The 24,499-nt window shown below is 37.4% G+C and overlaps 3 long non-coding RNA genes across 3 annotated transcripts; 1 reads left to right on the forward strand and 2 right to left on the reverse strand.

Moving 5' to 3' along the window:
- Positions 1-389: 389 nt before the first annotated feature.
- On the forward strand, positions 390-3,000 carry LOC130417004 (uncharacterized). Its single transcript, XR_008906097.1, has 6 exons — positions 390-510; positions 594-648; positions 1,945-2,036; positions 2,177-2,330; positions 2,618-2,769; positions 2,864-3,000. It is a non-coding gene; the product is annotated as an uncharacterized LOC130417004 (long non-coding RNA).
- Positions 3,001-15,143: 12,143 nt separating this feature from the next.
- LOC130417000 (uncharacterized) lies at positions 15,144-16,685 on the reverse strand. The gene is made up of 3 exons (XR_008906093.1): positions 15,852-16,685; positions 15,617-15,763; positions 15,144-15,526 (listed from the first exon to the last, which is right to left on the reverse strand). It is a non-coding gene; the product is annotated as an uncharacterized LOC130417000 (long non-coding RNA).
- Positions 16,686-16,951: 266 nt separating this feature from the next.
- On the reverse strand, positions 16,952-18,627 carry LOC130417001 (uncharacterized). Its single transcript, XR_008906094.1, has 6 exons — positions 18,438-18,627; positions 18,145-18,345; positions 17,933-18,059; positions 17,687-17,840; positions 17,456-17,599; positions 16,952-17,366 (listed from the first exon to the last, which is right to left on the reverse strand). It is a non-coding gene; the product is annotated as an uncharacterized LOC130417001 (long non-coding RNA).
- Between the last annotated feature and the right edge of the window lie 5,872 nt (positions 18,628-24,499).

Below are 24,499 nucleotides of genomic sequence, written 5' to 3' on the forward strand. Positions count from 1 at the left end.
CCCCAAGTGGTGTCCCCACACCCCCTATCCGTGGCCAGCAGATTAAAAAGTGGTCTTACCACAGGGTAAGGTGAAATCACCCACTTCCCATTTAGATATGCGCTACGTGTCAGGCTTTTTCACACTACGATCCAACGCAAGACTGTGCGTCAAATGGCTGGCATTTTCAAGAGGCTTTTTTCCACGAACCCACTATTTTTGCTTCCTTGTGGTAAGTGCACACTGATTTTACGGATTAATGCAGTATTTGATCTGTCCACAGCAAAATTTCAAGTGTTGTTTTGAGTTGTTTTTTAGTGTTACTTTACCAGAGTTAAAAAGTGTTGATTTAGGTGTTAATTTGATAATAACAGCACTCACGGTGTAAATAAATGGTCAGAGTCAGTGTTATTTCAGTGAGTTGATGTTAAATTACACTTTAGGCGAGTACATCCAATTTCCGGTCATTGCGGATCACTTCCCTTTTGACTGATGGCGGACAACCACGAGGAGACGGCAGTGCAAAAATAGGTAGGCTATAATACATTTTTAATAACTTAATTCTTTGTTTTTGAATATTTACTGTTCTCAACACTTCTTATGTACATTTTCAGCTCGCTATCGTTTTTTTCAATCTGCAGACAACCGACAGAGATTAGCGCTGCAAAGGTAAGAATAACGTTGTTTTAAAGAAAGTTTATCATGATCAGTTTTGCACATTGATCAATTTTTAGTGGGACATCATGCATTTATTTCTGTGATCAACGTAAACATTTTAATGAAATTAGACGCAACCCGTTTTCGCCAGATCTCATGTGTGTTGCCATGGCCAAGAAAAGCATACGACTCATATTTTATAGTGTCGTGCAGTGTTTTCACAAATATCTATACTTATATAAACCGAACTCCGTAAACAGGTGAGGCTTGTTTAAACGTGCACATAACGTGACTTTTGTTGGTCCTAGTTAATGTTATTTACACGAATTTCATCGGGTTGCCCGCCCCTTCCCCAACAGTGCTAATTTTAAAAGCTAATACAACAGGAAACTGCTTTGAAAATGCGCACTGTAATTTTATATATTTCCTTGTTATGATATTTAACTCTTCATGTGTTCTGACGTGCACGCAGTTGATCTGCTATGGCGCCAAGTTGTTACGTTCACTTTAACGGTGTATCTGAGACCTTACATCTTTTAACAATTATGTGATCGTACAGGGTTGATACGACAGTGACCAACTTTTAAGCCTTTTTTGTGCATTTGAGTAGACGAAACGCGTTGTTAAAAAAAATCGATTGGCAGTATAATGTTCTTTCTAAAGTTAACTCAGGCTTTTCCCTGCATAGATAATTATCTAATAACAAAACTTTGTGAGGGGTTTTATTATAAACGAACAATTGCTGTACTTTTATGAAGTATCATCTGTAACGTGAACTGAAGCTACTCAATTACGCCACTGCGGTCAGTGCGGTGGCGCTCTATCGTCATCATCACAGTGAGGCGCTCACAAAGCACACGGCTTTTTTGTCTCGTATTGTTTAAGACGGTGATTTAGTCTTGGAAATACATCTAAAAAAATAGGGTAATCTTCGATGTCTTTTACGTTACGATAATACAGCCGCAATAGCTGCCAAATACGTTTAAAACAAGTTTACCCAGAACTGAAGCAACCCTCCCGGTTAAAAATGATAACCGTCTTACACTTCTCGTATATTGTTTTTCTCTCTTAGAAGTCAAATTTTATTTTAGTCTTGCTAACGTTTCCTTATGTTAATGAAATGTTGCTCAGCTACATGGTTTCCACATTGAGGTTAATAACATAATAATATTAAATTGTACATGTTTATGCTGGAAATATAAGTGTTTTTAAAAGCGATTGGTGGTGCCTTCTGCCAGTATTTACCATATTTTATTTACAATAAAAGTGAACAAACTTTATTAAACAGATTTGTTTTCTCTTTAACAGCTTTCGTCATGTTGGTTAAAGTTCAGTACAAGGTGTGAAGAAATTTATAAAATTGCTTAATGATTTTACATTCCAAGATTTTCTCATTGAAGGTAAGTTATTTGTAGCTTGTGCTTATGTTTAGAAATTTGCTTACTATAAACAGTCATATAGCAGCTTCATGATGTCCAGATTTGTCTCATGCCATAATATGTTTTCATATTTATGTTCATGTGATAAAATTATATTTCAGTTCAAAGCAAATTTGGGCTTGCTACAACTGCAGTTCTTCAAGTCTTTGATGACACGGACACCAGTGTGGATGAGGACATCTTCCAAGAACTAATTGAAGAACAAATTTATCCCTATAAGATGTCTGGAAGAAATTTCTGCTGGCCTGCCTGAGGGTAAATATATCAATTCAGACATTATTTCAAGGACTTCAGTGTAGCAATGGTCATTTCTGAGTTAAATGTATTTGGGAAAGACAAACACATTTACTCTTGTTCATATAGTAGCTACTTATTTAAATTATCTTAAATAAGAAATGTAACAAATTATAAATCTTGAGGAAACAATTCACAAAACTATAGAGACACAATGTTGCATACTTGTGGTTTTCTTAATTTTACCGTAGTTATTGTGTTTGGAAATTTGAATAAACATGAAAATTGTTTTTTACTTTCTGTTTCAGTGATTTGGCCAACAAGATCCTCAACACAAAGCACTTGCATTGATACTCTTTCAGTCTCTTCCACTGACTATGAGGAGAGAGAACCAACAGTGCATATTCAGTCAGCAAGGGCCAGCAGTAAAGAAGCCTTGAATTCTGAAAAGGCAAAACAGGTATGTATTTCCGAATGGTAAATTTGCCATGTAATAATTGCATTACTTGTCACTTAGTAGCGAACTTTACTCTGCTTAATATATGCTTATTCAGAATGTCCAAGATGCCCCAGAAAAACACTCTGGTGGTGAGGATAAGCTTACAGAATACCAGACAACAAAGACTTTAAAGCACAGTACCAGACGCCAACTTGTGAATATTGTTGTCAGTCACATGACTGAGACTTACGGGTAAGATTTCAGTGCACAGTTACACTACAAACAGCTGCCTATAAAGAAGCTTTGTTAAACCTTTGAAAAAATATCCTTTTTGGGAAAAAAACAAGGCTTTACATTTTGCTGTGCAATTTACATTTCTGTTTTTTAAATCAAATTTTAGGAGGATCCTACCCGCAAAGACTTAAGCCATGGGCATTGTTACTCTTTTTCCTGCCCTGAGAGATGCTTTTTCAGCAAAGGGATATGCAAGAATAATACTTCTTAATTTGCATGTGCATGTATGCTATTTTCATATTATAAAATAATACTGTGTTATTAAATGAAACTGACTTCAGATCATATTCAAATGTTTTCTCTTGTAAAGGGAACAGGGTTCATCTCCTGGCGCCTTAAAACTTTGTCAAGAAAGAACCCAAAACGTGTTTGCTCCGAGGTTTCTGAAACAGGAGGACTAAGTCGCAGAAGAAGGCTAGACATTCGACAACAGCTTGAAGAAGATGCATGCAGAGAGGCAATTTCCTTCCTTGTCCATACAGCTGATGAAGTTGAAGTTATGCAAAAGATGAAGGAAACTTTCAAGCATCTACAAGAACTTGTACACGACCCTGGAAGATCAGCTGACATCCTTAAGATATTTCCAAGATTTTTGGATGTGAAAGGATTGGTAAATATAGCATTACCAACATTACCAACATTTAAAATATAAGTTTGATTTAGATTTGCTGGTTTTATGTAATTTTTACAAAAGTAATGACTACTCAAATTTATCATTCTTACTTACACATATATCTCTCTTCGACATGGTCATAGAGAGTTAAACTAATTTTTCTTGAATAATTCATGTCGCCAAATGTCCAATTATGTTATTTGAATTCTTAATTTCTTAATTTCTTAAACTTCTCACATGCAAATACTTTTTTTTTGGAGGTGAAGAATAATGTCTTGATCATAACATATATAGACAATACCTAATTATATGCAACACAATTAATGATGAAATTCCAGTTTTTGTCAAATTCGGAAAATACTTTTCATTAACAGCACTGTATATTTTGTTGTTGACAATCTTCTCACTGAACATTGCTCAGAGCATCATCATGCATTTAAAGTACAGAGAAACTATGAGTTGAGTGAACTTATTAAAAGGAATGCTCTGTGGTACAGTCCTTTTGATCTACAGTGTCCATATGGGTCAGATGGTGAATATATTGTACCTTCATTTCTGTTAGTTTGAGATGTTATTTGTTTAAAATAAAAGATCAAACTGAAACAATATGTTGGCTTTTCTTTTTGTACATGTATGTATCATATTTATAGATGAATTAGATCTAGATATAAATTACCTTAATCAGGAGATGTTAAAACACTAAATAAGTGTACAGTTACCTTACACAGTGTTAAACTATTGACACACAAGATTGGAATTTCAGCACTACTTTGGTGAAAAATGTGCCTTTTGAGAAAGTAAAATGTACACTAGTGGTTTTATATATGAACACTCCGAGTGTTCTTATAACAGTGTGTAAGTGTTAAAAAGATAACACTTTTAAAAGTGTATATTTAACTCAATTTAGTGTGGACCTATATAAACCCCGTAAAAGTGTTGATTTTCACACTGCAGGTGAGAATTTGACACTCAGAAATTTGCTGTGTCGCTGTGCGGAGGAAGTGTTTTATTCTGTGATTGATTAACGTTAAGTAATTCAGCAGTTTAGCATGCTAATTTTTTTTTAAAAAAAAAGGCCTTAACAATCGCTTTATCCTTATGTTATATATATGTGTGTACGTGTGCATATTTTTACTTTTAAAGGTTTTTATCCTTCAGCTTAAATCCTCATGGAAATGTATGAACTAGCCTTAGGTCAGAAATACATCCCAGATAGCAGTGGACTCCGAGCCGGATCCGTTTTCAAACCGGCAAATCCGCGTTACAGTCGCATCCGTTTCACTGCATTAGTACAGATCCAGACTGAGCCCGGTTTCAGTGGGGAGAACGACAGTCGTTCAGAAGATGCGGCCCGTATCTGTGTAACCGAACGCGCGTTTTCTGAAGTGAAGTGGAGGCAGCCGGCAGCGGAAATGTTATTCCCATGGGCGGATCTACAGGGGGGCAAGGGGGGGGAAGATGCCCCCCACTCTAGAGCCTTGCCCCCCCAGCTGCCTCCCTAACTTTGATGATCCAAAAACTGTACTTACAAAAACAACCCACCACTATGTCCAATACATTTACCAAAAGTGAACAATTAAATTTTTAATTTTAAATGTATTATTCGCCCCTCCCCCCTTCCCCTCAAATACTAGTTACGTCCCTGATTCAAACCTGCAGAGCGGCGTTCGCTCAGTCTGGCTCACACACACAGCGAGTCTGCAGCGGTGCGGTGGTCCTGCAACCCGACGAGACTGAGCTTCCCCGGACAGATCCTCTGAAGGTGAAGTGAGTTTCCCCATGTGTAGTTTAAACACACGTTTAACTTAAAGTTACATTTGTAATTAATGTATTGTATGCTAAAGACGATTCAGCATCAGCAAAAACAGCGAGTATATTACGTTAGGCAAAATCAGCGGTCAAATCGCTCCCTCGTGATTTGTAAGAGCACTCTTCCCTTTGATTAGCCTGATTTTGATTTTAGTAAAGACAAGAACAGCTTAATAAAAATATAAAATATTGAGGGGCAGCGCTAGGGCTGGGCCAAGGGGGCTTAAGCCTCGAAAGTTTTTAGTAAAGCCCCGAATATTTTGTTAAATTGTCTTTCTCTCAAAGCAAAACAATTCATCAGAAAAACAAATGTGAATAAGATTGCAGCGGCCTCGATTAACTAATCATGAACAGTGCATATTACATTTTTTGTTATATTTTTCCCTTTGCATTAAAGGTACTTTTGATGTGCTTTTGCAACGTTGAGCATTGTAGCCAATCACAGACATGTCTGTTGATCACATCGGCCAATCAGAGGCGTTTAAATGAGTCGCTGTGCTGAAGATGTGTTTTGCGCGAGCTCACCGAGTTCACGTTCGCAAAGCTGTCATTATTATTGGCAATAAACTTAAGATGCAGATAAGAGATTCACTTGATATTATTATTAATGCTGCTCTGATGCACTACATTACGCAACGCTCTGTTTGTTGTTAGGAAGACTAAAAGTTCAGCGGTCTAGCTCATCAATGTCAAAATGATTAAATAAGTTAACAAATGCCTGGTAAAATGTAAGTAGATCATTTAATATTTGACTGTTTTACAATAGAAAAGTTAAACTTTTTTTATTTATTTATTAAATTTTGCCTTTTTGAATTGAAAATATGCTATAATTTCCTTGATTCATTTATGTAAATTAAAAATAAAATATTAGTTGCAAATAGTTACAATTATTTCACTAATACAACAAGCCTTTCTTTTTCTTTATTCCCTTAAATTGCTTTAATAATTAATTAATTACTTTAAATAAAAATACCCAATTTTAGTTTGGGCTGTTACGTTACAACACACAATACAGTGCCAGTTAGGAGATCGATCATTTGATTAGCTAAGCAGTCCTATTAAATCCAATTCCTCTCAGATATCACAGCAATGAAACCAGGTTACAACTGAGGAAATAACAAATACAATAGAATTAAGTAGTCTAAACATAACTGGTGTGTGCATGTGATAAATCTTTCTGATTTTATATTTGTTATATAGGCTACTTATTAACTACATGGCCCTACAGTGTAGTGTAATGTTATACAAGGATAACCAGAGGTTTTCACATATTGACGTTGTTTGCAGACAAGAGTAGTTGAAGAAAGTAGCTGGAGCCTCAGCCTAACCATGAAAAGGAAGGCTAAAAGTGGGGATATTGCCAGCTTTTTTGCAAAAAAAATTCAAAGAAGTACACAGGAGGAAGAGCGTGAGGGAAATGAAGGAGAAGGCAGTAAACTGGAGAGACCAGGAGGGTCAGAGCAGGAGAAGACAGAAGGGGACAAGGAAATAAGTGACGGAGAAGAGGAAATAAGTGAAGCAAAGTCAAAATGCAAAGGTGATGCAGCAGTGTCTAAAGATGCAGCTTACTGCTTTGCATGCAGACATTTTGCGCATTTAAAAAACAGTGTATTCACATCAGAAAATGGCTATTCTAACTGGAAGAAGGCCACTTCCAAAGACAGTGGGTTTAGTGTACATGGCAGATCAGACACACATGTGAATGCAATGATTGCATGGAGTGAGTTCAAAAGAATGGCCAAGCAAAATACAACTGTCTTGGGAATGATGAGAGATGAAAATCAGAAACAAGTAATCGAAAATCAAAAGTACATTAAAACTTTGGCTGAAACCTTGCTGTTGACAGCCACTCAGAATATTTCCCAACGTGGCCATGATGAATCGGAAAACTCAAAAAACAGGGGAAATTTCCTTGAGTTTTTAGATCTTGTGAGTAAACATGATGCCTTAGTGAAAAAACGGCTGTCACAGGGTCCCAGAAATGCTAAATACACAAGCAAAATCACTCAAAATGAGATTTTGGAGTGTTTAGCAGAAATGGTTAGAGAGGAAATTATAAAAGAGGTTAAAGAAAGTGAGCACTTTTCTATTTTAGCGGATGAGACTAAAGACATTCAAAAAAAGGAGCAGCTGTCTCTGGTCGTAAGATATTATTATAATGGTGTGGTTCAGGAGAGCTTCCTTGAGTACCAGAAAGCAGAGCAATTAGATGCAGCCTGTTTGACAGAGAAACTTATTTCACGTCTGGAAAAGTATGGACTGGAATACAGAGATAATCTGGTGGGCCAAGGCTATGATGGGGCTGCAGTAATGAGTGGCAGGTGCTCTGGGGTCCAAACAAGGGTTAAGGAAGTTGCCAAATATGCATTTTATGTTCACTGCAGGGCACACTGTTTGAATCTTGTCATTGTGGACAGTGTAAAAAATGTCCCAGAAGCTGCATGTTTTTTCACTTTGCTGGAAAGACTGTACACATTCATGTCAGGCTCATATGTTCACATTAAGTGGATGGATGTTCAAAAAGAAATGTTCAGTGGTGGGGCACCACGAGAACTTCCAAGGCTAAGTGACACTAGATGGGCCTGTCGCTATGCTGCATGTAGAAACCCTATGGACAGGCTGCCTGCAGTAATAAGAGTGCTGGATGAAATTTCAGATGAGGCGAATCCACAGAGAGCTGTAGATGCAAGAGGACTACGTTCTCAAATTGATTTTAATTTCATAGGGCTCCTTGCAGTCTTCAGAAAAGTGCTAGGTGAAACCAAGTTTTTATCTGAGATGCTCCAGTCAACTTATGTGGACCTTACCAAAGCAGTTGACCTTACTGAAACCCTCAGACAGACATTGGAAGATTATCGCAAAGAGGAGAGCTGTAATGACCTGTGGAGTACAGCAATTGACACATGCAATTGTTGTAACATTTCTACCATTGTCAAATCAAAAAGAACCAAACACACATCTAGGAGACTACATGATACTCTTGTAACATCTACACTTAGACAGCAAACACATGTTGACAGCAAAGATGCCTTTAGAATAGGTTTATTCATTCCTATCATAGAGTCAGTGATCAGTGAAGTGGACAGGCGCTTTTCAAACTCTAGCAGCAAGATAATGAGGGGTATACAAGCTTTAAATCCATCAAACAATGACTTCTTAAAGGAAGAATTGGTTTTGTTAGTGGCTGAGGAATATGGCTCTGACTTGCAAGACTTGAAAACTGAGATACACCAGGCAAAAAGACTTCTTGAAAGAAACAGAGTAAATGGCAAAGTAAACCCGTCCAGTCTGACTGAGTTTGTGATGTTCTCGGTGCCTTTTAAAGAGGTTTTCTTTGAGCTTGTTCGCCTGTGCAAGATCACTATTGTTTTGCCAGTGAGTACTGCTGGGTGTGAGCGAAGCTTTTCAACTTTAAAGCTTGTAAAAACTCACCTGCGCTCAACCATGGCAGATGACCGTCTGAGAAATCTGGCTGTTCTCAGTATTGAGAAACAGCGTGCAAAAGTACTAGATTTAGATAAGTTTGTGAACCGTTTCGCTGCAAAGCACAACAACTGTCGCCTTAAGCTTTCCTAAAAAAGATGGGTAATCATGGGTCATTTGAGTATTGAACATCTTGGACACAATTATTGTACTTTTTTTATATTTTCATTTAGCTTTTTATACTTTTACTTTTTAAAAGATGCACAGCTTTGTTTTATTTGAACACTGGGCTTATTCCTGTTGTGAATTAAAAAATGTTGTAGTGTGTAAGGGCATGATTAAACAATAACTAATGAAGTTTAAAAGTGTTTTTGTGTTTGTTTTTTTAAAGCAATTCATATATAGGGATTCCATGTAGGCCTACCCCTGCCACGAGCTCTTGCCACCCCTTTGCCCCCCCCCATGCAAAATTTTCTAGATCCGCCACTGGTTCTGAGACAGAGGAACAACTTATAAATTCTGGTTAAATAATGTGCTCTCAGAAGAATCAGACATGTGCTATGAGGTGTCCTTATAAAGCTTCAATCTAATAGTGTTTGTATGAGACACAGCTGCTCTCCAATGTCCAGTTTAATGAGTAAATTGATGTGTCATCAGTTCTTCCTTCACCAATGAGAACACATAAGATCTGATGATGATGATGATGAGCAGCAGCTGTACACAATCAAAAGCTCTTGTACTTCAGCACTTAAATACACTGACTCAACACTTATATTCCTCTTCTAGTCATTATACAATCATTTATAACGCCATCCTGATATTGTCCATGATTACTGAATAAGGTCATGTTAGAGATTGATATTAACTCAAAATCAAAGTTTGAACTTAAAACTTTGTTTCTCAATTGCATGGATTTCACAGACGGGGTCACATATGTTCAACGACATATGTCCTCTAGACATAAGCTTTATGCTTTGTATTTTTAGACACCACAAAGACTCCATCATCTAGAAGTTTCTGAGAATGATTTTTAGCCATTTGCTTGTATTGTTTATATGGAAGTCTAAATCCAAATAATGTGCAGCAGGTCACTAAGGTGCATCTAAAATGTTTGATGGAAATATAATTGTCCTTGAGGTGTATTCACGAAACAGATCTTAAGTATATATAAAGATTTATTGGTGTGCATGTTTTACTATTGGAAGCCTGAACCTTATGTGATATGTTTGATTACGTCAATGCTTACACTGATGATCTCCTGAAGAGAAACCTACCACACAAATCATAAAAATGTACAATTTAATGAGCCAAGCCTGTATATCTGCCAACCATGCCATAAGAGACTCAAGACCCAGAGAGTTGCTATAACAGGCAGACAAATGTGGGTGTCCTCCTCATAACAATACAAAAAAGCTCATGTTCTCTAAAACTTGAGCCAAGTTGGAGCATTTAGAGCGAAAAGCGCAAAGGAGCCAGAATCAAACTTTGGGGAACTCCATATGGCAAAAAAAGCCTTACTTGAGAATTGTTCACCCATATTGACAGAAAAACTTCTAATTGTAAAATATGATTTAAACCAATTTAAAGCTCCCGCTATTATACCAACACAGTGTTCTAAAGGAAATACCCATTTTTCAAATCTCGTGACCCATAGGTGGCGCTGTTCCCAATTTTAGCAAGGACCCGCAGTCCGAGGTGTCGAAGCGTTATGTTTGAGATACGGCCTAAGATCCATTGTTGGGTCAACTTTGAAAAGTTTGCGGCGTCTTAACTTTGATACAAAAGTGAAAATCTTTGCTCTTTGACTAGGTCACTCATGTACACCTCTAGCATTTCTAGGATCCCCTCTGGTACCTGTGCATGACTGGTTGAAGTGAAGCATGGTGTCATACAGACAGTGTAGAAGATTGTTGGCCTCGTCTGAATTCTTTTGCTGGTCGATCCTTGTGACTCCAACACACACCTGAGCACTGCTACACACGGTGTAATGGAGCGCAGAGGATTCTGCTTTGCTCATTTCATGTGTTATCTCATAAAGTGGTTTCAGGGTCTCTGACAGGGTGGCTGCCACATCCCACTCATCCACAGTTGGACATCCACAGTTGGCCCTTGGTCACTGGAACAGGCGTTACTTGCTCTTTGTTGCTCCAGGATCCTCAGAAGCATGTGTAGTGTGGAGTTTCATCTGGTTGCCACACTGGAATGTGAATGCTGAGGGACACCAACCTCCTTTTGAATAACGGAGAGCCGTTGCTGTGCAATGACTGAGTGGTTTAAGTGTGTTGCTATTCTTTTGAGATTGGCCAGTATGTCCCTCACCACTACTGGGAGCTGAGGCCATCATTAATGAGGGACAGGCACTACATTATTATACATATAAGCTCGCAGCATTCTCGAGGACTACTTCAGTTCTTTCCTCAATTTGACTAAACTAAACATGGAGAAGCAGCATTCAGTTTTTATGCACCATATATCTAGAAGAAATTCACTGAAAAGTGAAGGTATGCTGCATCTCTTCATTCTGTTTAAATCAAGTTTAAGTACTTTACTGTATTTCACTGTCTTTTATTAATTGGAAAGAAATCATGATTATTTATAATTTCTTTTCATATTGCACTATGTTGCTGTTAAGTTGTATGTGAAGCACTTTGAAAACTTGCTTTAAATCAAAAACTCATTTCATATCTTAATCTTAAATCAAAAATACATTTCTATCTTTAATAATAATAAGAAAAATAGTAATGGTAAGTTTAATAGTTTCATCCTTACCATCTTGAATTTAGATCAATTTTAGTTTAAGGGCACACAGTTGCAGTAACGTTAACTTTTTGGAGAAAAAATACTTTTTTTTTTTTTACTAGGAGCTAAATCGTGACTACGCACAGCCTAGAACGTGAAAGAAATTAAACTAAAGCTTGCAATCACTGTTGACTTTGCTTACATGGAAAATCATACATCTCGTAATTTATTTTGTTATTTTGGTCAAAACGACATGTATCCAAATTCAAAGTTATTTTGGCTAGTGGGCTGCGGGCTATATCGGGTATAACAGAGACGGTGAAATGACGGCTATTGCTTGCGGGGAAATAGCCCGTCTTACAACGATCTACATCGTGTCTACGCACAGCCTACACATATAACATGTCAAATAAAGCAAACCAAACACCTCGTCATCACAGTTGACTTTGCTTACTGTGAGATTAGGATTTCGTCTGTGTCCTCTTTAATATTTCAGTTGTGTCTAATACAATAAAGTTGTATCATGTCTTATGCTGTCTTATGCTGATATGAATATCCGTTGGTCTCCATCTCAAGGTTCCTAATGATGTCAAGGGACAATTGTTTTGATACTGTAATGTTGAATGTATAAAGACGCATATCGAATACATACTTTGTGATATCATATCTGATTGTTCACATGAGGAATAATAATGTCTGGTGATTTTCCACTCTGGTGTTTTTCCATGGCAAATGTTACCTCCTGTTTCAAGCACTAATAAATAATAATAATAATAATATAATATATATAATAATATAATAATAAATATTAGTCCTTAATACAATAAACTTTGGACTCTGATTGCAACCCAATTTCGTATAAATAACACGCTGTTGCATAATCGTCTAATATGTGGGCCAAATTGCGATTTTGCGTGCATGTGATACGCCAATGTTTGCTTGTACCTGGGTGGAGAGCAGCCATTTTAAAACGTACATGAAGAGAAAACACAAAAATAATTAAAATAATAATGTTAGGTTTAGGGTTTGGGTTAGGGTAGAGGTTATAATATGCACGGACACTAACATTAGGTTTAGGGTTTGGGTTAGGGGACAGGGTAATGAGACAAATTGCTGTTTAATATGCAAACACGCTAATTGGCGTATCATATGCACTCAAAAAAAGGTGTATTCATGCACGCAAAATCTCAATTTGGCGTCCGTATTATACGATAATGCACAGCGCATGTTATTTATACGCAATTGGTGCGAATGGGCTGCTGATTGAACTAGACTCCTGTGTCTGTGTCAAACTTTGTGTCCAGGCCTACAAACTCTGTGTGTTCTGTCGACCAGACTCTTCAACCTTAGAATAATACTTGGACAAGGGGACATAGGAAATAATATTCTTACACTTACATGATGGAATATCATACATCTCGCAAATTATTTTGGCTAAAATTACATTTTAGCTGAAAGTGGGTTACACATAGCCGGACTATACCGGGTCTATATTTAACCTAGACGGCTATTGCTTGCTGGGCTGTAAATAAGTGTCATATTGTTTAAAGAAATCTACAAGTTCAATTATTGGTTGTTGAAATCTGTACTGACGTGTCATCAATGTCCATTATATTATCTGTAATCCTAACTTTAATAAAGTTTACTTCAAGCGTGGTGAGCTTTGTCTCAATGCCATGTTTAAGTAAAATGTTTAAGAATTTTAACTCTTTCTACATAAATGACTTTATGAAACAGTGATGAGAGTCTCAGACAGAGTCTCAGACCTTTACAAAGATACAATGTTTGTCATGATAAGATAAGAATTCACATGCAAAATCTTGATGTTGGCCTCATGGCTTTCCATTGTTTGATCCCAGTTTTGTCATATATGGATTTTTGACTCTTTCTACATAAAAGACTTTATGAAACAGTGATGAAATATGTATTCTTGAGTCTCAGACCTTTACAAAGATATAATGTTTGTCATGATAATGTAAGAATTCACATACAAAATCTTGAAGTTGACTTCATGGCTTTCCATTGTTTGATCCCAGTTTTGTCATATATGGATTTTTTATTCTTTCTACATGAATGACTTTATGAAACAGTGATGAAATATGTATTCTAGAGTCTCAGACCTTTCCAAAGATATAATGTTTGTCATGATAATGTAAGAATTCACATACAAAATCTTGAAGTTGACTTCATGGCTTTCCATTGTTTGATCCCAGTTTTGTCATATATGGATTTTTGACTCTTTCTACATAAATGACTTTATGAAACAGTGATGAAATATGTATTCTAGAGTCTCAGACAATCCAACGCTTGGCGAAATCTGCTTCACAATGATAGGAAAAGCCGACATCGAAGGATCAAAAAGGTTTATATTCCAGCTTGTTCTTCAACAGATAGCTGTAGTAATGCACATACCTGCGCTGGCTGGGTATGGTTTCCCCCTTTTTATCCCTGGTCCTAACTGCCCCATAAAATTCCACTGCTTCCTGGGCCTCTGCAAACTTCTTACTATGCAAAAGGTAGGCACAGACTATGACCCCTGGGTGACCCACTGACACGTTGCCGACCTCATCATTACATATTCTTAAAATAAAGTGTTTGTAAGTGTTTGAGTTTTGAAGTTTCATAATGGTTAATGATGGATGCAGCATTTTCGCTGATTTCCATGGTTGCAAACATCCATCAAAGCCAAATACAGCCTCAAACGACGCTTTGATAGTTCACCACTTCTGATACATTAACGGTATCCATGATAAAATATACACATGTATTAGAATCTCTTTTTTTTCAGTCAGATGCAATGTTTTATGTGCGGCCAGGTATTTTCTTTCAGCATCTTTACCCTTACAATTCAACTGACACACACTGTTTATTTGATTCTTCCTGTATCTTCATGAGAGCAACCATAGAGAAAAAGTGAAGCAAACCAATTGCACTTTTAAGGACAATTTGTTTTATTGATTTAAACATATAAAAACAATATGAATATAGAATTATCTCCTAATCTTCACCCTCGTCCTCGAAATCGGCGAAACACTGCAGTGAGAAAAAATAACCAGGCAATCCTAAACCAGCAGGTTACAGAACATGTCTAATATTTCCATTACATGCCTCTTCTATGTCCAGATGAGGTGGTGATGGCTAAGGAGGAGGATGAGAGGAGGGGGTGAGGGTCTGGTGGCTCTTCCTCATCATCTGACGATGTGTTCTCGCTGTCCTCAAAAATAAGACCAAACAACATCTGTTTGTTGTTAAACCATTGCTAGTTTTCCATAGGGCTCTCAAAGAACACACACAACACACACACACTGATCTTACTGTCTGGCTGATGAGATCGGTTGGTGCCTGGAAAAAAAATTGAGTTCAAGTATCTATTTACAACTGAACATCTGTATGTTTATCATTGACTATTTATACTTACCTTACTGTAATAGCACGGGGTTACTACAATTCCCAGAATGTAGTTTTATTCTTTTGTCAAATAAAAATTGAAGACATGAAGCAGTTTGACTGAAATCTCTTTTTATTTGTCCGACAAGGAAATGACAGATAGTGGGATAGACAGCTCTAACAGTGAGGTACGTTGAAATATTCAATGATAAACATACAGATGTTCAGTTGCATACTTGAAATATAATTGAAATAATTTTGTATTATATTTTCCAGGCGATCAGTGTGTGTGATTGTGTGTGTTTTCTTTGAGAGAGTTTGGATGTGTCTGCCCATCTCGCACAGTTGCTCATCTTCTCAATGCAAGAGGATAAATGAACGTGTCAGCTTATTTCTATTATGAATACCAGACAAGTGAAGACCTGAGACTAAGAGAAGTACAGTTCAGAGAGGTTACGATGGTGCACTTAATTCTTGTGAAGCTGGTTGATATCTTTGTACTGGAAAATGTGCCTTTTAAAAAAGATAAAATTGTATTAAATAACTTGCTTGCGCATATTTGTTATGTGATCTGATCAAATTGGTTCAAAGGATTAAACATACCGCTTCTGGACGATTTCTTTGCTGGCTATCATCCATTAGCTTAGTAAGCTCACGCATAAACAGCTTTGATTTCTTCCTGTTCCTCACAAACAACAGGGACGGCTGTTGTGTGTTCGTGAAGTGGAAAAATCTGGAAACGTTTTCTACCTGGAAAGAAAGAAATGAATTTAACATTAGCATACGGATGAGACTTTTTGCAATGTTACAAAGAAACGCTTTCAAATTATATTCTCACCTCCTGCTTGAAATTTTCATTCCCATAGATTTGCCCGCGCAAATTCATAATGACTGGTGTTATTCATCAGGAAAGTAAAAATAGATTTTTTCTGTACAAAGTGTCCATAGATTTGCCCGCCAAATTCATAACCGCTGGCATTGTGCATAAGGAGAGTAAAAGATTTGCTGTTCAAAGTCTCAAAAGTTTTGCATTCTTATTCATAAACGGTGTGTTGCTGGTGTTCCAGAAGTGGGGGTCTATTCCCAGTTGAGATCTAGACCCTCTCCCCTGTAGGACTTCTTCTTGTCTCCGTAATCGTAGTAGAGTGCTTCATTGGTCTGGATCTTTCGGATTGCCAGAAACAAGATAATGTCCTTGTCCTTCCCATCCTCCTGAACTGTAAACAGCCTGGGACGTATATTGGCATGCTTCCCAGAGTGGCAAATGCGGTGACAGAACGGCTTCCGGTCGGGGTGGCATTCGCAGTGGCTGGAGTCTATGCACATCGACTCGCCCTTCCTGTTTCTGTAGAAGAACAAGCCTCCAGATTCACCCTTTTCAGTTTGGATGTTTTGGGCCTCACCTGCCGTAACTACACTTCCGTGATAGTCACATATGACCTCTCCGATCTGGAAGGAACGTGTTGTGACAACATCCTTATCCGTCAGTGTCAGGCCTTTCCACTTCTGTGAGGTGATTAGCTTCCGGATCTGCGTTTAGTCAATCACAGCACGGACGGGTCCCGGCGCCTTCCAGTGACTGACGATGCGGGCGTAGGAAGAGGTGTTGCTTTTCCAGCCCTGGCTCGCAGTCCAACTAATGAAATGTTTTCTTTCGGAAGTCGCCGTCCAAAATGGGCTGCAAAATAACGAAGAACAATTTTGTTACATGTAGCCTATTTAACAATCTTCTGTATCGTACACAGCGGTGCAAGACTTTCAAAAAAATCCAAACAAAATACTTACAGACTTTACCGCTGAGGAGTTCTGGTCTGATCTCATCATAGTAAGCGTCAAACCACTGTTGGCAGAAGACAAACATGAATGAAGTTCAGGTTCTGTTGTTTCTGGTACATATAGACAACGTACATGAATCTGGTTAACTTACGCTCTCTTCCTCGCCCTACAGAACAAACGTTGCCACTTGTTGAGCTGATGTTTTCTGCTCTTTTACGCCGATAACGGCCCCGTCCCCATTGGGATTTGCCGTTCTTGATATCCATTCATCCACCTAAAACAAGCAAGAATACAACACTGGTTAAACAGAGTGAAAAAGTGACAGGTAAACAATGCAGACACTGCAATAAAACACTGCAAGTGCTCGACCACTCCCGGCCGCTGGAGATGCTTGAGAATAACCACAGCCTCCAGGTAGTAGAGAACCAGAGTACACTCCGACATAGCCAGTGTTTCCTCAAAGCCTCTCTCCGGGAACACCTTAGCAATGACAGCAAGGAAGTCTCTTTTGGCCTTATCAAGCACAGTCCAGCAGTCTCTTGGTGTGAGCTGCCCTGGCTGCGTCAGCATATCTTTCCTTTTAAAAAAGATAAAATTGTATTAAATAACTTCATGCGCACATTTGTTATGTGAGCTGATCAAATTGGTTCTAAGGATTAAACATACCGCTTCTGGATGATTTCTTTGCTGACCAACTTCGAACAGCCTTTCTGCAAGGACCCGATGTACTCTATGAAGTGTTTGCAGTCTTTGTGGAGCTGTTCGTCGCTGTGTATGAGGTCCGTGTTGACCATGTGGTACTGGAGAAATCTGCAGCAAGAATGACAAGCGTTTAAAGTCATGACACACATTTAAGACCAAAGTGTCCATATATAAAAAACGTCAAATCGTTCTAACCTTTTCAGGCTCTTGAGGTAGTTGAGCTGAGTCTGTTTGGTCAACTTGGCCTCAGTGAGCTCACGCAGAAACAGCTTTGATTTCTCCCTGTTCCTCACAAACAACAGGGACGGCTGTTTTGGGTCCATGAAGTGAAGGAAACTGGAAACGTTTTCTACGTGGAAAGAAAGAAATGCATTTATCATTACCGCACGGATGAGACTTTTTGCAATGTTACAAATGAACACTTTCAAATTATATTCTCACCTCCTGCTTGAAATTTTAATTCTGGAGGTCTTTCTCCAGGAGCGGATGATCCAGGGAGTGTTTCTGATATAGTCCCTTCTCTGCCATCAGCTTCCTTGCTTGATTCTTCCACTGCATGTTGGGCTCGCTGAAATGTGAAAAACAAAGCACATTATAAAATCGCATATAAGTGAGTATGACAAGAAGTTCAAAACAAAGAGCTTTATTCTCACATCTGAAAGGTCTCGCTGCTGCTGTCACTGCCAACCTCAGAGGGCTCAGTCTCCTCTGTCTCTGCCACAGCTGGTGGTTCTGGGGTCGTGACGACGGTGGCTGGCTGTGGAGTCGTGTCGGTGGAAGGCATCGGTGCCCTTGCCCGTGCTAGAGGAATGTCTGTCACCACCATGTGGCGATGCTCCAATTCCTCAATCAAGCTTTAAGAAAGAATAAAAACAGAAAGGTAAATTCACAGCTCCTGGAAATCACGCAAAGAAAAAGCAAGACGACATATTTTTGCTTCACCAACCTGTTGATGGGACTGGGGTCCAACATGATCTTGGCCAATTGTCCATAACTGAAGACTACGCCACTCTGCAGAATCTCCAGAGAAACTGCCTTTGCCTTTTCCACCACCTTAGCGATTGCCTCCGGTGTTGTATTTTTCATGCACACCCTGCGCAGGTGAACCGACAGGGTGGCCTGGGTCTTCTTGCATGTTGGACATGCAAGGAAATGTCTATTGTGGACATTTGTACTAAAAAATAATAATAAAAAATAACAATTAATAATGCAAACATACACTGTTAAACATTTCTGTAGATATTAATCTGCCAGAAGTTTGTTAAAAGATAAAATAAGACAAATCTTTACCTTGACAGAAAAAAAAATCGAAGTTGCAGCCGTTTAAATCCCTTCAAAACCTTAAGCTTGCATTCATTTTTGCTAGAAATCGAGGGAAACATGCTATAAAAATCTGGTTGACCTACCTCTGAGAAGCCATCTTTTTTCAAGTTGGTTTTCAAAAAACTTCAGCAAAATGTGTTCCAAGTTGGATGCTCGAGCAGGAAGTGGGTAAATGACCTTGTTGGGTCTCCCTATTTATGAAAAACACACCTGAAAGTCCCGCCCCCCTACCTAAGAGGGAGGTCTATAATGGGGTAATCAATCATTTCAGATTCAAACATTTTTTTAAATTAGGTAAATGTATTTATAATATATTTGTTTTTTGATTTGTGTTAAAGGGACCCTTTCATTACTTTATCAAACAAAGTGAGTGTATGTGCTTCAGTTTAAGACCAAATAACATATATATGAAAGAAAAATTAAAGAATATGTCTATTAGAGAAAGATTACATGTTATGCCTTGGTTGTGTTATTTAAGCATAATAATTTAACTCCTTTAAAAGAACAGCATTTACGAATAAATAAATTAACTCACGTTTAAACTGTTTTACTCGGTTTGTTTAAAGCAAGAGTTTTTAAACTGAATGAAGACATTGCTATTATGCCAACCCGGATCTACCTTTAGGAGCTGCAGATCGTCCAACAAGTAGCAATTTTTCAGCCCAAAAGTTATTTTCCAAGGTGAGAAGCTGAGCTATTAAGCTTTGGAAAGCTGACTTGCCAAATCGGATCGATCGCTAGGACCAGCGATCGTCTTCCAAGTAGCAATTTTCACCCCAAAAGTTGTTTTCCAAGGTGAGAAACAGAGATATTAAGATTTTAAGCAACACAAAAGAATCATGCAAACATATCTTCAGCTGTTATGTATCATTTCTCAGTTGTGAATCTGAGCTATTAAGATTTTAAGCAAAACACAAGACGTGCCCTTACGAAAATGAACCATAGTTTTTTTTCGTAAGGGTCGTGTACACAAATTACAAACATAGCAAACAAATACAACAACACAGCACAAAACTGTCTATTGAAGAAAGAATCATAGTTCATGTTATGTGTTATTTGCGTTATTTTATTGTTGTAATTCACTTCAACAAATGATTGTTACTCTGTTTACACTAATTTTTAATCAATTTTCTGGCTGTTTTATTGTTTGTTCAAATCTAAAGTTTCATTTGTGATCTTAAATCTTTTTGCATCTTCGATCTGAACACGACTATGACAGTGATAACTGCGATAGCTTTATTAATGGCACATTTATTTAATGGCAGAACATTTGCCAGATTTCATTGTCTTTAAAATGACTGGAGTCATAGCCAACTGAACATTATACAAATCAGAAAAACCCTCAACAACCCTAAATTATTCACTTGTGAGTTTTCTGTGAGTTTTAATGTATTTATTAAGAATGTTAAACCTTTCTACATTTAATTTAGTTGTTATTTCAAACGAATATAGTCTGGAATAAATATAGACATCATTTCAATGGTTATATTTTACATTATATGTTTAGTTGATGTTACGTAAGTCAAAACGGGCACACATGTTGTATTGTTAGTTGGTGCGCTTCTGAATAACGTGTTAAATTCAGATTTGTTATCAAACATTTTACGATTTGCATTGAACAGAAACAAAAAAAAATGTTTTTTTAGTGTAGACACTGAATCACAACTATGTATCAAACAAAAGTATGTTTTGGAGAAACAAACATGTGACATTGTGTTGTAAAATACTGCGCGGCATATAATGTTTTATTATCGGAGAATACTCTTCATTTTTAGGAGTGTTAAAAAGAGCCGTATTGTTGAAGAAATAGTTAAACCTTCAAACATATATGTTTGATTGTAGACTTCATTAATATAGGAACATGTGAAATAAAGATTTATGAAGTCTTGATAGTTCATTTGTCCATCCTCCAGTCTGTCACTCATTCACATGCAAATGATGGAGGTTAAAAGGCCGCTTTCAGGCACAGGCAGGTCATATTTGAGACAGACTTCATACGATCACAGCACCAACTGTTCCAGAGGATCCATTAGTAAAATAAACCTCTTTTTTCAAGGTAAGTCGAGTCTTTCTAGAAATGTTGTGATTATTTTTTCATGATTTAAATCATTAAATTGAACAATTATGTTGTTTATTCAATTTCAGATGAGGTTGGATTGCCCCCTTTGCGTGTCCCAAGTGAACAATTTGGGCCATCATTTTAGAAATGTTCACTCCATCGCCAACGCTCAAGAGCGTCAACTGTTACTGAGACTGGCCAGAGGAAGAGTGCTGCTTAGAGATTTAAGCTGTCCCGTGTGATCCAGAAAGTTTAAATCAATTAAAAAGCACATAGTGAAAGGGCACCCAAATCTAACTGTGAGTATAATCAAAGGGTTTGTGACCGAAGTGATTTAGAATAAATAACACAACGTGTATAATGTATGTGACCATTTATATCAACTATGATTTTTATTTCATTTTCAGGCTTCTGTGGTATCAGAACTGACCAATGACCTCAAATTGAGAGTCACAAAAGACAAAATGAAACATCTGAGGGCGTCAAACACCCTCATACCGATGAGAAGTTTCTTTGATTTGACGGATCACCAGAGGCCAGAATCAGAGGAAACAGAGGCTTCCACCTCTCAGGATACAGACAGCGAGCATATCTCCACCTCAGGCTCCTGTTGATTTACTCAAGTTCTGGGTAGGTGATCTAGGGACATGTTATACAGAATCATATACATACATTAATAATAGCAACACATTAATAATAATTTTTTGTTTCACGTGCATTGATGTTAAGCAAATGTTTTCTTGTACAGACACATCTTCACAACAACAGGAGATCATTAAGAACACCTTCGATGTTTCAACTCTCAACTTCAATGATCTGCAAGAATTTATAAACGCTGAAAATTCCTTTGTTTGGATTCGAATGTGTGTTTTTTATTTTTTTTATTTAAACTTTTAACATCTTTTGCTGTGTGTGTGTTTACGTAACTTGTTTTCATTGCAGTTTATAATTGGGAAGCACTTTTAAAGTTAAGTTTTACACTGTTTATATATTTTTAATGTTTGCCTATTTTTTTGGTTGTAATTTATATTTTACAGTATTTTATAACATTAAAATGTTTGGATTTTTAACTTTTCTAACTTATACATTTAAGCTGTTTTATTGATGTTTATCTTAATGAATACTATGAGATAAATCAGTTTTTGCTATTTTAAATTAAAATCACAGTTAACAGTAGGCTATGGAGACTCATTATCAGATCATGCAGCAAGTTGTATAACATGATCTTGGATCTGAATACGACTGTGACAGTGATAACGGGCGATAGCTTTATTAATGGCACATTTATTTAATGGCAGAACATTTGCCAGTTTTCATTGTGTTTGACTTGAGTCATAGCCAACTGAACATTATACAAATCAGAAAAACCCTCAACAACCCTAAATTTTTCACTTGTGAGTTTTCTGTGAGTTTTAATGTATTTATTAAGAATGTGAAACCTTTCTGCATTTAATTTAATTGTTATTTCAAACGAATATAGTTTGGAATAAATATAGACATCATTTCAATGGTTATATTTTACATTATATGTTTAGTTGATGTTACGTAAGTCAAAACGGGCACACATGTTCTATTGTTAGTGGCTGCGCTTCCGAATAACGTGTTAAATTCAGATTTGTCTGAACTTGTTACATATTTTACGATTTGCATTGAACACATACAACAAATAATGATTTTTAAGTGTAGACACCGAATCACAACTATGCATCAATCAAAAAGTATATTTTGGGGAAATGACAGTGTGACATTGTGTTGTAAAATACTGCGCGACATATGTTTTATTATCGGAGAATACTCTTCATCTTTAGGAGTGTTAAAAAAGCCGTATTGCTGAAGAAATAGCAAAACATATATGTTTGATTTTAGACTTCATTAATATAGGAACATGTGAAATAAAGATTTATGAAGTCTTGCCAGTGCGTTTGTCCAACCTCTAGTCTGTCACCCATTCACATGCAAATGATGGAGGTTAAAAGGTCGCTTTCAGGCACAGGTAGGTCATATTTGAGACAGACTTCATACGATCAGAGCACCAACTGTTCCAGAGGATCCATTTGTAAAATAAACCTCAATTTTTTCAAGGTAAGTCGAGCAGTCTTTCTAGAAATGTTGTGCTTATTTTTTCATGATTTAAATCATTAAATTTAACAATTAGGTTGTTTACTCCATTTCAGATGAGGTTGGATTGCCCCCTTTGCGTGTGCGGCTGTAACGTTCCTGATCATGAATTTTGGTGTTCATTTCGTTACCCTTTTTTTCCAGGAGAGCATTTGATGCATTTCGTTTTCTTTCTGCAGAACCATTACATCATCGTGTACTGAGGTAAGAGATTTACGCAGAGCTTCAATGTTGGAAGAGTTTTCTTTAACCATTCTTTGAATCTGATCGGATTACTTGTTATTTTCTCAGAGAGAATTGGGATGATATTCTCCTGCACATCACTCAAAGAAAGTTCACTTCGTTTGGCAGAGGTGTCAACGGCATTTTTTTGCTTTTTGTGAGGCTGATTTTTGCTTGGTGTGTTTGGGCAAGAATCACAACTTCCTCCGTTTTTAACTATACATGCATACGAGTGAGTATCGTTAAAACTTCTCTTCTCTTTTACAGTTTCGACATCCATCTCTGCGCCAAGATCCACATACATTTTCTGAATTGTGCAGTGAAACTGATGATGGATCAATATCACTCGTTGCGCAACTCCAATGTCAATATTTAATCTAATCGACAACTATAAGCAACCAAACGATAGTAGTTAGCAACTTAATTGAACTTGTGTGTTCATTTGTGAGAATTACCCAATTTGTTTCTCAGTTTACAAAACCACGTCCGTCACGGCTTCATCTTGGAGACACACATCAGTTTTAAATCCTAAATCATCAATTGAGTTTGTGACGTGCATCAGAATCAGACATCACTACTGTAACTGACCACCCACATAGCAAAAGACTCCGGGGCGGATCCGCCTTCAAGTCTCCTGCTCCACTGTTCTCTGAGATTCTATTGAGTCATACGCACAGGACACGCCCCGCCTCCACACAACGCACTGTCGACTCGCGGACTCGCGACGGACGCTGAGCGAATTCTCTGACCGAACCCGCGCTTTTCAAACTGTCGCAGTCACGATCATCTCCTCACAAAGTGGAAACGGTGGAGCCGGCTGGTCGGTGAAGACGGAACCCGGTAAAAATAGTTAAATATGCTTGATTTGTACAGTTACGTTAGCCAGTAACATTACCGTTGATTGCTCTGTTTGATGTTTTTAATTCTGAAGAGATTTTGGCCAAGTTTCAGCGCATTGTCATTCACGTTGAGTAAGATTGATTTGGTAAATAACTTTTTGAATAAAAGGTTTTTAAACGGAATGTCTTTATCTTTCTGGGTGATTTAATCGATTTTTTAATCGATTATTTTTACCCCTTTCCAGTATAATAGCAGGCGAGATTAACTGATAGGCCAAACTTTAACTCATAACGTTACCTGTTTTTTATCCACTAAACCTCTGGTATAGTTTGAGTCTTTTGTTCATATTTTGACATATATTTTCCAACTCCCCATGTAATGTTGTGTCAGATAATGAATTCATCATATTAAGATACTGTGTGGCCTTGTTTTTATATCAGGATGTG

This window comes from Triplophysa dalaica, unplaced genomic scaffold, assembly GCF_015846415.1.
Source record: "Triplophysa dalaica isolate WHDGS20190420 unplaced genomic scaffold, ASM1584641v1 Contig6, whole genome shotgun sequence".
Taxonomy (NCBI): domain Eukaryota; kingdom Metazoa; phylum Chordata; class Actinopteri; order Cypriniformes; family Nemacheilidae; genus Triplophysa; species Triplophysa dalaica.